The 12,965-nt window shown below is 53.7% G+C and overlaps 1 pseudogene; it reads left to right on the top strand.

The window, feature by feature from the left end:
- The window catches only part of LOC142468046 (uncharacterized), a 196,274-nt pseudogene that overhangs the window by 170,513 nt on the left and 12,796 nt on the right, over window positions 1-12,965 (top strand).

A 12,965-nucleotide genomic window follows, 5' to 3' on the forward strand; every position in this document is an offset into this window, starting at 1 on the left:
CCCCACAATATATATACCGAAAAACTTCCCACCCCCAATGCAAAAAACTTCCCACCCCAAAATATATACAACCTCACCCCCACAAATGCATACAAAAGCCCCACTTACCCAATACATACATACATACATACATACATACATACATACATACATACATATACACACATGCCCAGTAAGATATGTAGCCCTTTTTGTGAACCCCTGCACAAAGGAACTACTGATGCTGTGTTTTACCTGTGGCTCCAGGAGCTCTAAGCCTCCGCTGTTGGGGAGCCTGGGGTCTTACCCTCTATTATCATGGTGCAGCGCCTCCACTTACCCAGGATCCCCATGGTAGAGGATCTACACTGAGTAAGAAACATACAACTGTATTGTGCAACAAGCAAACTTTTACTATGATACTAACTAATACGATAATGCCACATTCACATAACATGCATAGAATCCTTATGCTTTATAATCAAACATTTCACACTGTGGCTCGGCCACACCTTTAAGGGGTAAATGTCCTGTACACAGGCGGCTCTGCCACTCTCCCAAGGAGTATGTCCTGCAACTGGCAGTGATATGGAATGATTTACTGGCACACTAGTGCCCCCAATTAGTTAGTGGGAGGCGGGATCAGCGCCTGGTGACCGGTGTAGGTGCACTTGCTGACTAATAATACCTCCCGGTCACAGCGGTGACCACACCACTTCACAAAGGGTCCGTAGTGTTGCTCCAGCCTTGCGCCGACACTCTGCTCTGCTGTGCGATCTGTTCCCCAGACCAAGATGGCGTCCGCAACTCTTGCACAAGAACCAGCACTAATGGGATGCTTCCCTAAATGCTACGGCCGTCCCTACAAAAGCGGCACCCTACGGTGACAGGGGTTATACTCCTGGGGGCTGGGGGAATGTCTCTGTCCTAAGCGGAAGGGTCACTGACCCTCCGCTCTCACACACGAGGTTCCGCCACCTTCCTCCTTCTCCTCCCTCACTCGTGTGTCCGCCCACACGCTTCCTGTCTCTTCCCTATCCAGAGTCTCACACCCTATTGGTCCCCAGCCTCAGCTGACTCCTCCACAGTTCACAGTTCAGAGTTCAACCCCCAAAGTCCCGCCGGATTGGTTGCCGTTCGCGCGCTTTCCTCGCGCATGCGCAACCTTGCTATTACACAGTGACCTTACTTGCAAAAGAACAGTATGGCGCTTCCTGCACCAGTAACAGCGCGGAACCCATATATATGTGCACACATTTCTAATACATCCTTACATTCTCCCCTCCCCAGAATCCAACGTCCCCGCTGGACTACCTACATAACATATATATGAACTTATTTACACAGCACTTCTCCCTTAAATTAGGTTACACATTTCATTGAGCAGTACTACCATAGATTGCATTCTATGCCGAGCCCACTGCTGAGCCTCATAATGGGGTGCCCCAAATTGATCATACGCCATTCTCATGGGAGGCTGACTGGTTCTTTGACTTCGCCGAGGTTGATTCTCCTCGGCTTCCTCTGCAGTATCCAGTCTCAACTGGTGTTTCCATCTCTACCCTTGAGGGGTTTTCAGCATTATTAAAGTCTCTCTGGGGTGTGAAACATGGGCTTTGTGGATTTAATGACTGACTCATTGGAATCAGATTGTCAATGTTCGGGCCAAGAGGCTCTTTACCCGTAGCTCCTTCGGGAGATGCCCCCGCGGCCGGAAGGCCCCTTTGAGAGGTTCCTTCCATCGGATCCTCAGAGGTGGCCAATTCTACAGTCTCTAAGCCATCCTCTGGGGTTCCAACTTCTCCATCAATTGATGTAGCGGGTAGTTCCAACTCATCGTTCCCTACTTGAGGAATGGGAAGTAGGTGATTCCTATGCCACACTTTTACGCGGCCTTCAGAGTCCTTGATCCGATACATGGGGAGGCCAGGCATTTGTGACTCCACTTCGTACACACCTTCCCGCCAACGGTCAGCCAATTTATGTTTCCCAGGAACACCTAAGTTGCGTAAGAGAACCGCATCCCCGGGGCGAATTTCCTTATGACGCACTTTGTGATCGTAGCGTCTTTTGTTTCCCGCATTCAATTTCGCTGTCGTTCTTTCAGCCAATTTATAGGCCTGCTGCAAACTGTCCCGTAACCGCTGTACGTAACGGAAATGCGTTCTGTTGGATACCCCATCGGTAGATATCCGCAGCCGCACATCCACCGGTAGTCGGGCTTCTCTTCCGAACATCAGAAAATACGGGGTGTACCCTGTGGATTCATGCCGTGTACAATTATAAGCATGTACCAATGTCTCCACGTGCTTACTCCATTCCGTTTTCTGTGCGCTGGTTAGGGTCCCTAACATATCCAACAAGGTGCGGTTGAACCGTTCGGGCAGGGCATCCCCTTCGGGGTGGTACGGGGTGGTACGTGACTTAGAAATGTTCAGTAGGGTTAGCAATTCCTTGATTAGCGTACTCTCAAAGTCCCTGCCCTGATCAGAGTGGAGGCGATGGGGTAACCCATAATGAATGAAATATTTTTCCCACAGCACTCGGGCCACCGTTACAGCCTTCTGATCCTTCGTAGGGAATGCTTGAGCATACCTGGTGTAGTGGTCAGTGATCACCAGTACGTTGCAAATGCCTCGGCTGTCAGGCTCAATACAGAGAAAATCCATACACACCAGATCCATGGGGCCCGAACTTTTCAAGTGTGCCATGGGAGCCGCCCTGGTAGGCAGTGTTTTCCTTTGTAAGCAGCGGTTACACTTTCGACAATGCCGTTCCACGGACTCTCTCATCCTAGGCCAGTAGAATCTATCCTGTAGTAGCCCGAACGTTTTATCGATGCCCAGATGGCCATGGTCATCGTGGAGAGCCTGAAGCACCATGTTCCTCAAGCGCTCCGGCAGGAACAGCTGACGGCGATCGGGATGGTTGTGATATGGGGTCACCCGATATAACAAACAATTGTCCATTTCGAACTTCCCAAACTCATTCAACAGGAGTTTCACCAGGTTTTTGGGGGCCTGCTTGAGTATAGAGGGATTTTCTTGTTGTACTGATTGACGGGCCAGCTCCACTATCGGGTCTTGAGTCTGGTAATGTACTAGATCCCTCCACGAGATGATGTTATCTTCCGTGATATTCATCCCTTCTCGACCCTGATAGGCCCGGGGAATAGCTCGCGAGTGACATCCTAAAGAATCAGCAACCCGTAGTTCCGAGAATGCCACTTGATCATTGACTACCGCAGCCACAGAACAGAGAGCACGGATGCCGGGACCCGGGATTTCTTCCCACACTTCTTCATCAGGGGTGGTTTGAAGGCCTGGTCGACGGGACAGGGCGTCGGCCCCTATGTTGGTGGGTCCCGGTTTGTATTTGAGACTGAAACTATAGTTGGCCAGGGCGGCCAACCAACGGTGTCCCGTGGCATCCAATTTGGCGGACGTATTTATATAGGTCATGGGGTTATTGTCCGTGCGTACTTCGAACTGTACCCCATACAGGTAGTCGTGCAGCTTGTCCACCACTGCCCATTTTAGGGCCAAGAATTCCAGCTTATGGACCGGGTAGTTCTGCTCACTGGGTGTCAAGCTTCTGCTCGCATACGCCACTGGGCGAAGTCCCGTCTCGTACTTTTGATGCAGGACGGCCCCCAGCCCACTGAGGCTGGCGTCCACATGCAGGACGTATTCACGCTCCGGATCTGCATAGGCCAGTACTGGGGCCTGAGTGAGGCTGGCCTTTAAGTTCAGAAAGGCCTGTTCACAGTCCGGGGTCCATTTTTCCCCAAAGGGTGTTTGCGCCGTGACCCCTTTTCGTTCTGTCTCTCCCGGATAGATCTTTAAAAGATTGTTCAATAACTTGGCTTTGCTGGAATAACCTTCCACGAACCGCCGGTAGTAACCACAAAATCCCAAGAAGGACCGCAACTTTTGGACATTATGGGGTCTAGGCCAATTCACCACAGCCTCTATCTTCCCTGGATCGGTGGATACTCCCTCAGCCGATACGATGTGGCCCACATACGTCACGGAGGATCGACAGAACTTGCATTTGTCCAGAGACAGTTTGAGGCCCTCCTCCTGAAGTCTATCCAGCACCTTCATCAGCCTCTCGGAGTGTTCCTCTAGAGTCCGCCCGAACACTATAATGTCATCCAGGTACACCAAGCATTCTTGCGGGTTCAGGTCTCCGAGAGTCTTCTCCATTAATCTCTGGAACGTGGCCGGGGCCCCGCAGATCCCTTGTGGCATGCGGGTAAATTGATAAAATCCTAATGGGCAGATGAAGGCCGTCTTTTCTTGGTCTTCCTGGCCCATGGGTACTTGATAGTACCCGGACCTGAGATCGAGCACACTGAACCATTTACTTCCCGTCAGAGCGTTCAAGAGATCCTCGATTCGGGGCAGTGTGTACTGATCGGGGATGGTGCGGGTATTCAGGGTTCTGTAATCCACACAGAGACGGACCGTCCCGTTCTTTTTGCGGACTACCACGATGGGTGAGGCGTAAGGGCTACGAGATCCTTGCACGATGCCAGCCCTCTCCATCTCGGCGAGTAATCTCCTCACTTCTTCGACGTCCCGGGGTGCGAGCCGGCGGGAGCGCTCCCGGAAGGGGGTAGCGTCTCTCATTCGGATGGTATGGTGGGCACTGCGACTGCACCCCACATCCATATCACTAGTGGAGAACACGCTCCTTCGGTCTTGTAGCTCGACTTGCAGTCTCTTCCTCCATTCATCCGGGAGCGGAGAGTCTCCGAAGTCGAATTCCAACAATGAATCAGAGGTAGGAGGAGAGTACTTGGATTGTTTCGTCGAGGCCTTCTCCTCGGGAGTCACGGGGTATATTCTTCCCAGCATCTGGCGCCGATCAATAATCATGGGATACGGGGAGATATTCCGCACGTACACCCAGGTGCGATCCGGAATCTTCCCGGGCCATTTCTTTACGGAGGCCAGTACTTCATAGCCCAACCGTTGTTCGTCTTGGGCCACGCTTTCCAAGGCGAAGAGCTGATCCACCGGCCGTCGTCGGGGATAGTGGCAAGCAGCGACCATCATTCGTCCTTCCCCCGGGGGAATTTGAGTCAGTCCCCATTCTTGACTGTAGAGTACGCCATGCTCCTCTTCGGTCGCAATTTTACCGCAGACCTCTTGGAGGGTGGGGCAGGCTGCTAGGGCCAGCAGCGGGGCTTCTCCTGCTTCTTGCAAAAACCTGCAGAACACCGCGCGCACAATGTCAGCGTTGGTCCCCAAGATGATTGGGGCGCTGGGGTGATCCTGAGGTTCGGGGCACACTAAGGCCTCCACTTCCATGGGATGATGTTTACCAGTGTTCAGTTGGGGAATATCTAACTGCACCTTTACTACTCCGTCTATGGGGTAATCCTCATGACTCAATCCCCTTAGTCGCAAGGCATCCGCAGAGAGCAACGGCAATCGCTGTAGGTGTTGGTCGTAGAAGGGCCGGTATACGATGGTCACCTGGGATCCCGTGTCCAACAATGCGGCGGCGTAGATGCCCTCGATAACTACCCGAATAATGGAGGCGGGGCCGATTCGGTTGCTTGGGGAGGGCGGCGACGCCTCTCCATCCTCCAGGGTTTGGCACGGCATCGACTGCGCCGGCCGGGACGCCGTTTTTCGCAAGGTGGGGCAGCGGACACGTAGATGTCCCATCTTTCCACACGCGTAGCACTGCGTTTGGCTGAGGTAATTCTCGCCTCTCCCGGTTGGTGAACTTCGCCCGGTCGGGGGACGAGATCTGGGCGTCACTGGTGCGGCGACATCCTCGGGGTCGAGATCCCCAGGTTCGGGCACGTCGGCCTTGGGTTCCACTTTCTTGACTTCCTTACTCCCGGGCTGTGGCTTTTTCCCAGGGGCTAGGTCACGCCCTAACAGCACCGTCTCGTGCGCTTGGACCCGGTCCATTAAGTCGTGAAACAATAAGGCTTGCCCAGGCGTTAGGCAGCTACTGACCCGCACCGACACGGGGTGCAGGGGTAGGAGCCCCCTCAACAGCTGGGTGGTGCGCAGTCCATTGGCTTCCATTCTTGGCAACACGCCTTTCCGCACTAGGTTCCATAAGTCCAGGTGTAGTCGCCTGAGGAAGTCGGATACCATCTCCCCTTCCTTCTGGGCTAACGCATGGAATTTGGCCATCAGCGCATAAGTATCCACCGGAGCCCCATACGCCTTTGTCAGGCAGTAGATGAGATCTGCTGCATCAGCCTCCGGGTTGTCATCCCGGTAGTAGTGCACCATGTGGGACGAAGGGGGTCGTAAGCACTCAACGATGCGTTGTCTTCGGACCGCGTCCGTGCAGGTCCATTCAGGCAGCACCTGTTCGGTGTGATCCAACCAGTCCTCTATTCCTACTTCCCCTTGGGGCGTGGGTTTCTCACCGGAGAAGGCCTTTAACTTCCTATATTGAAGCGACTGGGTGGTGTTGTGGAGAGCGGCTGCTATTGCGGGAATAGAGGTGTCTCCCGGTAAGTTATCCCCGACTGCGGGGTAAGTGTCCAGTCTGGATAGGCTAAGGTGGTTGAGGGCGGGCCGCAGGCCGGACGGGGTGGACGAAGAGCCTAGGCTCAGGGCTGCCGGCCAGCGAGGTTGCAGACCACGGTCAGGGGAGTGGTCTGGGCCCCCGGTTGCGGCACCTAAGATGGGGGTGTACTCTCTCTGTGGGGTGGAAGTGGCTAACGGTTCGGAGGTGTCCACTTGGACTAGGGGGCAGCGTACCCCTGAGGCCTCGGGTAGCAGCAGTACACGGGGCAGTGCCTCGGGGCATATCTCTTGTTCAGTGGCGTACAAGACCCGGCGCCAGGCCTGGTCGCGGTCATAGAAATGGTCTTGCACTTGGGCCGTGTGCAGGAGGGGAAGCTTCCGTACCTGTTCGGTTACAGTACCTAAAGAGGTTTCAGCGGGGACATGGCCCAGCGCGAAAACACGATTCAGGGGAATCCCGCGCCGCTGGGCCCATTTGCGCACCTCGAGCGCCGAGGGCACCGACATCGCGTGGGTTGGTTGCACAATTGAGAAAAAAATGTGGGGGCACCCCAGGTCTAAGATCTCAGCAGCGCCTCCAAATGTAGCCCTTTTTGTGAACCCCTGCACAAAGGAACTACTGATGCTGTGTTTTACCTGCTCTAAGCCTCCGCTGTTGGGGAGCCTGGGGTCTTACCCTCTATTATCATGGTGCAGCGCCTCCACTTACCCAGGATCCCCATGGTAGAGGATCTACCCTGAGTAAGAAACATACAACTGTATTGTGCAACAAGCAAACTTTTACTATGATACTAACTAATACGATAATGCCACATTCACATAACATGCATAGAATCCTTATGCTTTATAATCAAACATTTCACACTGTGGCTCGGCCACACCTTTAAGGGGTAAATGTCCTGTACACAGGCGGCTCTGCCACTCTCCCAAGGAGTATTTCCTGCAACTGGCAGTGATATGGAATGATTTACTGGCACACTAGTGCCCCCAATTAGTTAGTGGGAGGCGGGATCAGCGCCTGGTGACCGGTGTAGGTGCACTTGCTGACTAATAATACCTCCCGGTCACAGCGGTGACCACACCACTTCACAAAGGGTCCGTAGTGTTGCTCCAGCCTTGCGCCGACACTCTGCTCTGCTGTGCGATCTGTTCCCCAGACTAAGATGGCGTCCGCAACTCTTGCACAAGAACCAGCACTAATGGGATGCTTCCCTAAATGCTACGGCCGTCCCTACAAAAGCGGCACCCTACGGTGACAGGGGTTATACTCCTGGGGGCTGGGGGAATGTCTCTGTCCTAAGCGGAAGGGTCACTGACCCTCCGCTCGCACACACGAGGTTCCGCCACCTTCCTCCTTCTCCTCCCTTACTCGTGTGTCCGCCCACACGCTTCCTGTCTCTTCCCTATCCAGAGTCTCACACCCTATTGGTCCCCAGCCTCAGCTGACTCCTCCACAGTTCACAGTTCAGAGTTCAACCCCCAAAGTCCCGCCGGATTGGTTGCCGTTCGCGCGCTTTCCTCGCGCATGCGCAACCTTGCTATTACACAGTGACCTTACTTGCAAAAGAACAGTATGGCGCTTCCTGCACCAGTAACAGCGCGGAACCCATATATATGTGCACACATTTCTAATACATCCTTACAGATAGATAGATAGATCTTACTGGGAATGTGTATATAAATATATATTAATATATATACACAGAATACATATATATATATATATATATATCACACATTCCCAGTAAGAGATGGATATATATATATATATATATATATTTCTTCAATACATATATAAAATACCCCAATCCCCAATATGCATATATATAAAAATCAGACATACCTGCAGGGGCAGGGGGGGGGGTGCGGCGTGCCGGTGCCTGCGGGTGATGGCGGCAGTTCTAGGGGGGGGGCGATGCTGGGGGGGCAGTACAGGGGTGTCCGGCTGCGGGGGTGTCCGGCGGCTGCGGGGGGTGTCCGGGGTGGGATGGCCCTGTCCAGCGGGGGGGGGGTGGCTGGGCAGCAGGGGGCCCGGCGGCTGGTCACAGCAGTTGCCGCCGGCCCCGCTGCAGGCATGCCACTTTGCTGCTCCCGCGCTCACCGGTGTGCTGCGGGGGTGGGGCCGATGCTGGCCCAATGCCGTGGGGGGTGAGGGGGTTTGGGGGGATAGCGGGACGGCCCGGTGGCAATAGGGGGGGAGGGGGTGTCGGTTTTGGCCAGATGCTGTGGGGAGGGGGTAGCGGGATGGGCCGGTGACTGGGGGGGGGGAGGTGACGGTGCTGCGAGGGGCCCGGCGGCTGGTCACAGCAGATGCCGCAGGCCCCGCTGCACCTGTGCCCCATGCTGTTCCCGTGCGCCCCGGGCCTCCCTCACGCGCCGGAAACTTAACCCAACCTACTTCCGGCACTGCCAACAGGGAGACCCGGCGCTGCCAACAGGGAGACCCGGCACCGTTTTTTTTTTTTTAATTAACTTGCACCCGGGCCCCCCTGACCCACCGGGCCCGGGACGCCAGTACCCTTTCTCCCCCTGTTGGCGGCCCTGGCGAGGAGGGCGGATATGTTTAGTTGAAAGGGTTCATGGAACCTCAATCAAAGTCACATCCTGACTTGACAGAAGGCAACCTCACACCCTTTGCCCAAAATCTAGCCGAAGCGGAGCCTCGCACCGTGGGGGGGCGAGGGAGGTTTCACCTACCGATTCAGGGGTGGGAAACCCTGTGTGGGTATATTGGACTGGTTGCTGGGAGGTTGCTAGGGTTTTCTGATTGGACTGCAGGGGTTCGGGGAGGGGTATACCAGAGGTTTGAAGAGGTCTGACACGGCTCAGATTTGTCAGTTCTCTCCAAGTTTTCCAAGCGCCAAAGACATACACTAACTGTACAGGCATACTTATATTTATATTACAACAGTACTGTATACAGGCATACCCCGCTTTAAGGTCACTCACTTTAAGTACACTCGCGAGTAAGTACATCTCGCTCAATAGGCAAACGGCAGTTCACGCATGCGCCTGTCAGCACTTCCTGAACAGCAATACCGGCTCCCTACCTGTACCCAAGCTGTGCGCAAGTGGGGAGACTATAGAGCAGGGCTGCACAACATACGGCCCGCGACAGCCCCCCTTCATCCCCCCCTTTCCCTCCTTCCCCCCTTCCCCGGAAAGAAAAGAACGCTCGCGGCCGCATGCTGTGTCTGTGCCCTCTAGTAGGAGCGCGTCTCCAGCAAACTTTGAATGCGCGCTTCCCCTAATCCCTCTAACCCCCCTTCCCGGCTCCAGCAGGGGGACGCGCTCCAGCAGTGTAGCGCGACCCGGAACTTCCATGTCTGTTACTAGAGCGCGCTTCCCCCTGCTTCACCTCACCACCGGCACCAATTTAAATTAGTTTTAGTTGCCGCGGCCGCCATCCACCACCTCCTCCTCCTCCTCCTCCTCCTCTTCTTTTGTTGCCGCCGACGCCACCTCTGCTACCGCCGCCAACGTTATCAGGTAGGCATGGGGTGGAGGGGTCATTCATTCATGCGGGGGGCTGCTGAAATGACTTGGGGGGGGGGGTGCTGACATGGGTGGGGGGATGTTGACATGGGAGGGGGGATGCTGACATGGGCTGTGGGGGGATGCTGACATGGGCTGTGGGGGGATGCTGACATGGGCTGTGGGGGGATGCTGACATGGGCTGTGGGGGGATGTTGACATGGGCTGTGGGGGGATGTTGACATGGGCTGTGGGGGGATGTTGACATGGGCTGTGGGGGGATGTTGACATGGGCTGTGGGGGGATGCTGACATGGGCTGTGGGGGGATGCTGACATGGGCTGTTTGGGGCTGCTGACATGGGCTGTTTGGGGCTGCTGACATGGGCTGTGGGGGGATGCTGACATGGGAGGGGGATGCTGACATGGGAGGGGGATGCTGACATGGGAGGGGGATGCTGACATGGGAGGGGGATACTGACATGGGAGGGGGATGCTGACATGGGCTGTGGGGGGATGCTGACATGGGCTGTGGGGGGATGCTGACATGGGCTGTGGGGGGATGCTGACATGGGCTGTGGGGGGATGCTGACATGGGCTGTGGGGGGATGTTGACATGGGCTGTGGGGGGATGTTGACATGGGCTGTGGGGGGATGTTGACATGGGCTGTGGGGGGATGTTGACATGGGCTGTGGGGGGATGCTGACATGGGCTGTGGGGGGATGCTGACATGGGCTGTGGGGGGATGCTGACATGGGCTGTGGGGGGATGCTGACATGGGCTGTGGGGGGATGCTGACATGGGCTGTGGGGGGATGCTGACATGGGCTGTGGGGGGATGCTGACATGGGCTGTGGGGGGATGCTGACATGGGCTGTGGGGGGATGCTGACATGGGCTGTGGGGGGATGCTGACATGGGCTGTGGGGGGATGCTGACATGGGCTGTGGGGGGATGCTGACATGGGCTGTGGGGGGATGCTGACATGGGCTGTGGGGGGATGCTGACATGGGCTGTGGGGGGATGCTGACATGGGCTGTGGGGGGATGCTGACATGGGCTGTGGGGGGATGCTGACATGGGCTGTGGGGGGATGCTGACATGGGAGGGGGGATGCTGACATGGGAGGGGGGGTGCTGACATGGGCTGTGGGGGCTGACATGGGTGGGGGGGTGCTGACATGGGAGGGGGGGTGCTGTCATGGGCTGTGGGGGGCTGCTGACATGGGCTGTGGGGGCTGACATGGGCTGTGGGGGATGCTGACATGGGCTGTGGGGGCTGACATGGGCTGCTGATATGGGCAAATTAATTTAATTTTAATGAAAGTATTTTAAATGTAATTTTGTTTCAAGTAAACATAGTAAATAAATGTGTTATTTTGAATAATAAATGCTGTTTTACCCTTGCGGCGGACTCTGTTTTCCTTGTGAGGTGCAGGGGGGAGAGTGTTGGGAGGTGCAGTGGGGGAAGAGTGATGGGAGGTGCAGGGGAGGGAGATTGATGGGAGGTGCAGGGGGGGGAGAGTGATGGGAGGTACAGGGGGGGAGAGTGATGGGAGGTGCAGGGAGGGGGAGTGATGGGAGGTGCAGGGAGGGGGAGTGATGAGAGGTGCAGAATGATGATGAGAGGTGCTGGAGGAGAGATAGAGATGACGATGATAATGATGACGATGATGACGATGACAATGATGATGATTTTACACGTGCGGCCCAATTTTTTTTTCCTTGGAGAAGTTCGGCCCTTCGCACTTTACGAGTTGTGCAGGCCTGCTATAGAGCCTATTACACATGTGTTATTTACATCAGTTATGCACGTATATGACGATTGCAGTACAGAACATGCATCGATAAGTGGAAAAAGGCAGTGCTTCACTTTAAATACATTTTCGCTTTACATACATGCTCCGGTCCCATTGCGAACGTTAATGCGGGGTGTGCCTGTATGTAATGTGGTTCCCCCTGTTAGAATATAGTTCCAAGCAATGTGTCATAGAAAATGTAATGAAAAGCAAATAAAATGAAACTTAATAAAGAAATAAATATATATATACATACATGATATTAAATCTTTTTATACAACAAGCATGTTATTATAGGCAGTACGTATATAAACATTACACACAAAATAAACCCTCAAAAAGAGAAGGGAAGGGTTTAAATCTCTAGTATTATAGTCACTTATTTAAGAAGTTTATAGAGTAATAATAGAGTAATATCAGTCAATACCAGAAGCTGGCATCTCACACAGTGGACATTGGAACAGACTTCGCTGAGCACGATGCACGTCAAGAAAGAATAATAATAAGGTAAATAATAAATGGAAAACAGACCAGAGAACCAAATTCAAATAAACGGAGTAAGCGTAAACCCTTCATTGAGCCCATTAGGATTAGATCCATTCAGCTTCAATACGAAGCAGCGATTGGTCAATATTACCCCTCTCATGGGACATTGAAGGTGATAAATGCCCATGAAATTAATGCTGTTTACATCACCGTTGTGAAATTGTGTGACATGTCTGGCAACTGGGGTTTCAGCAGAGTGTTTGATGGAATTAATGTGTTCAAGGACACGTCTGCGGAGTTGTCTGGTTGTTTTACCAACGTATCTCTTGCCACAATTACAAGTGATAAGATGGATTACGTTGGTCGTCCGACAGTTGATAAAACTGTCCACACAATATTGTTGGGTGTTGTCATGATTAGCGAATGTTTTAGCAACGGTGACATGTTTGCATGCTTTACAGCCCTGGCAGCGGTACATCCCTTTGATTGGACTCAACCAAGTCGCTGTCCTTGACCGCTGAAAATGGCTATTGACGAGAGAGTCCCTCAAATTTTTGGACCGCCTGCTAGTAATCGTAGGTCTGGGGCCTATAACCTTCGGTAGATCCACATCCTGGGAGTCCTAATGGGCTCAATGAAGGGTTTACGCTTACTCCGTTTATTTGAATTTGGTTCTCTGGTCTGTTTTCCATTTATTATTTACCTTATTATTATTCTTTCTTG

The sequence above is a fragment of the Ascaphus truei genome, chromosome 1 (assembly GCF_040206685.1).
Source record: "Ascaphus truei isolate aAscTru1 chromosome 1, aAscTru1.hap1, whole genome shotgun sequence".
Lineage (NCBI taxonomy): Eukaryota > Metazoa > Chordata > Amphibia > Anura > Ascaphidae > Ascaphus > Ascaphus truei.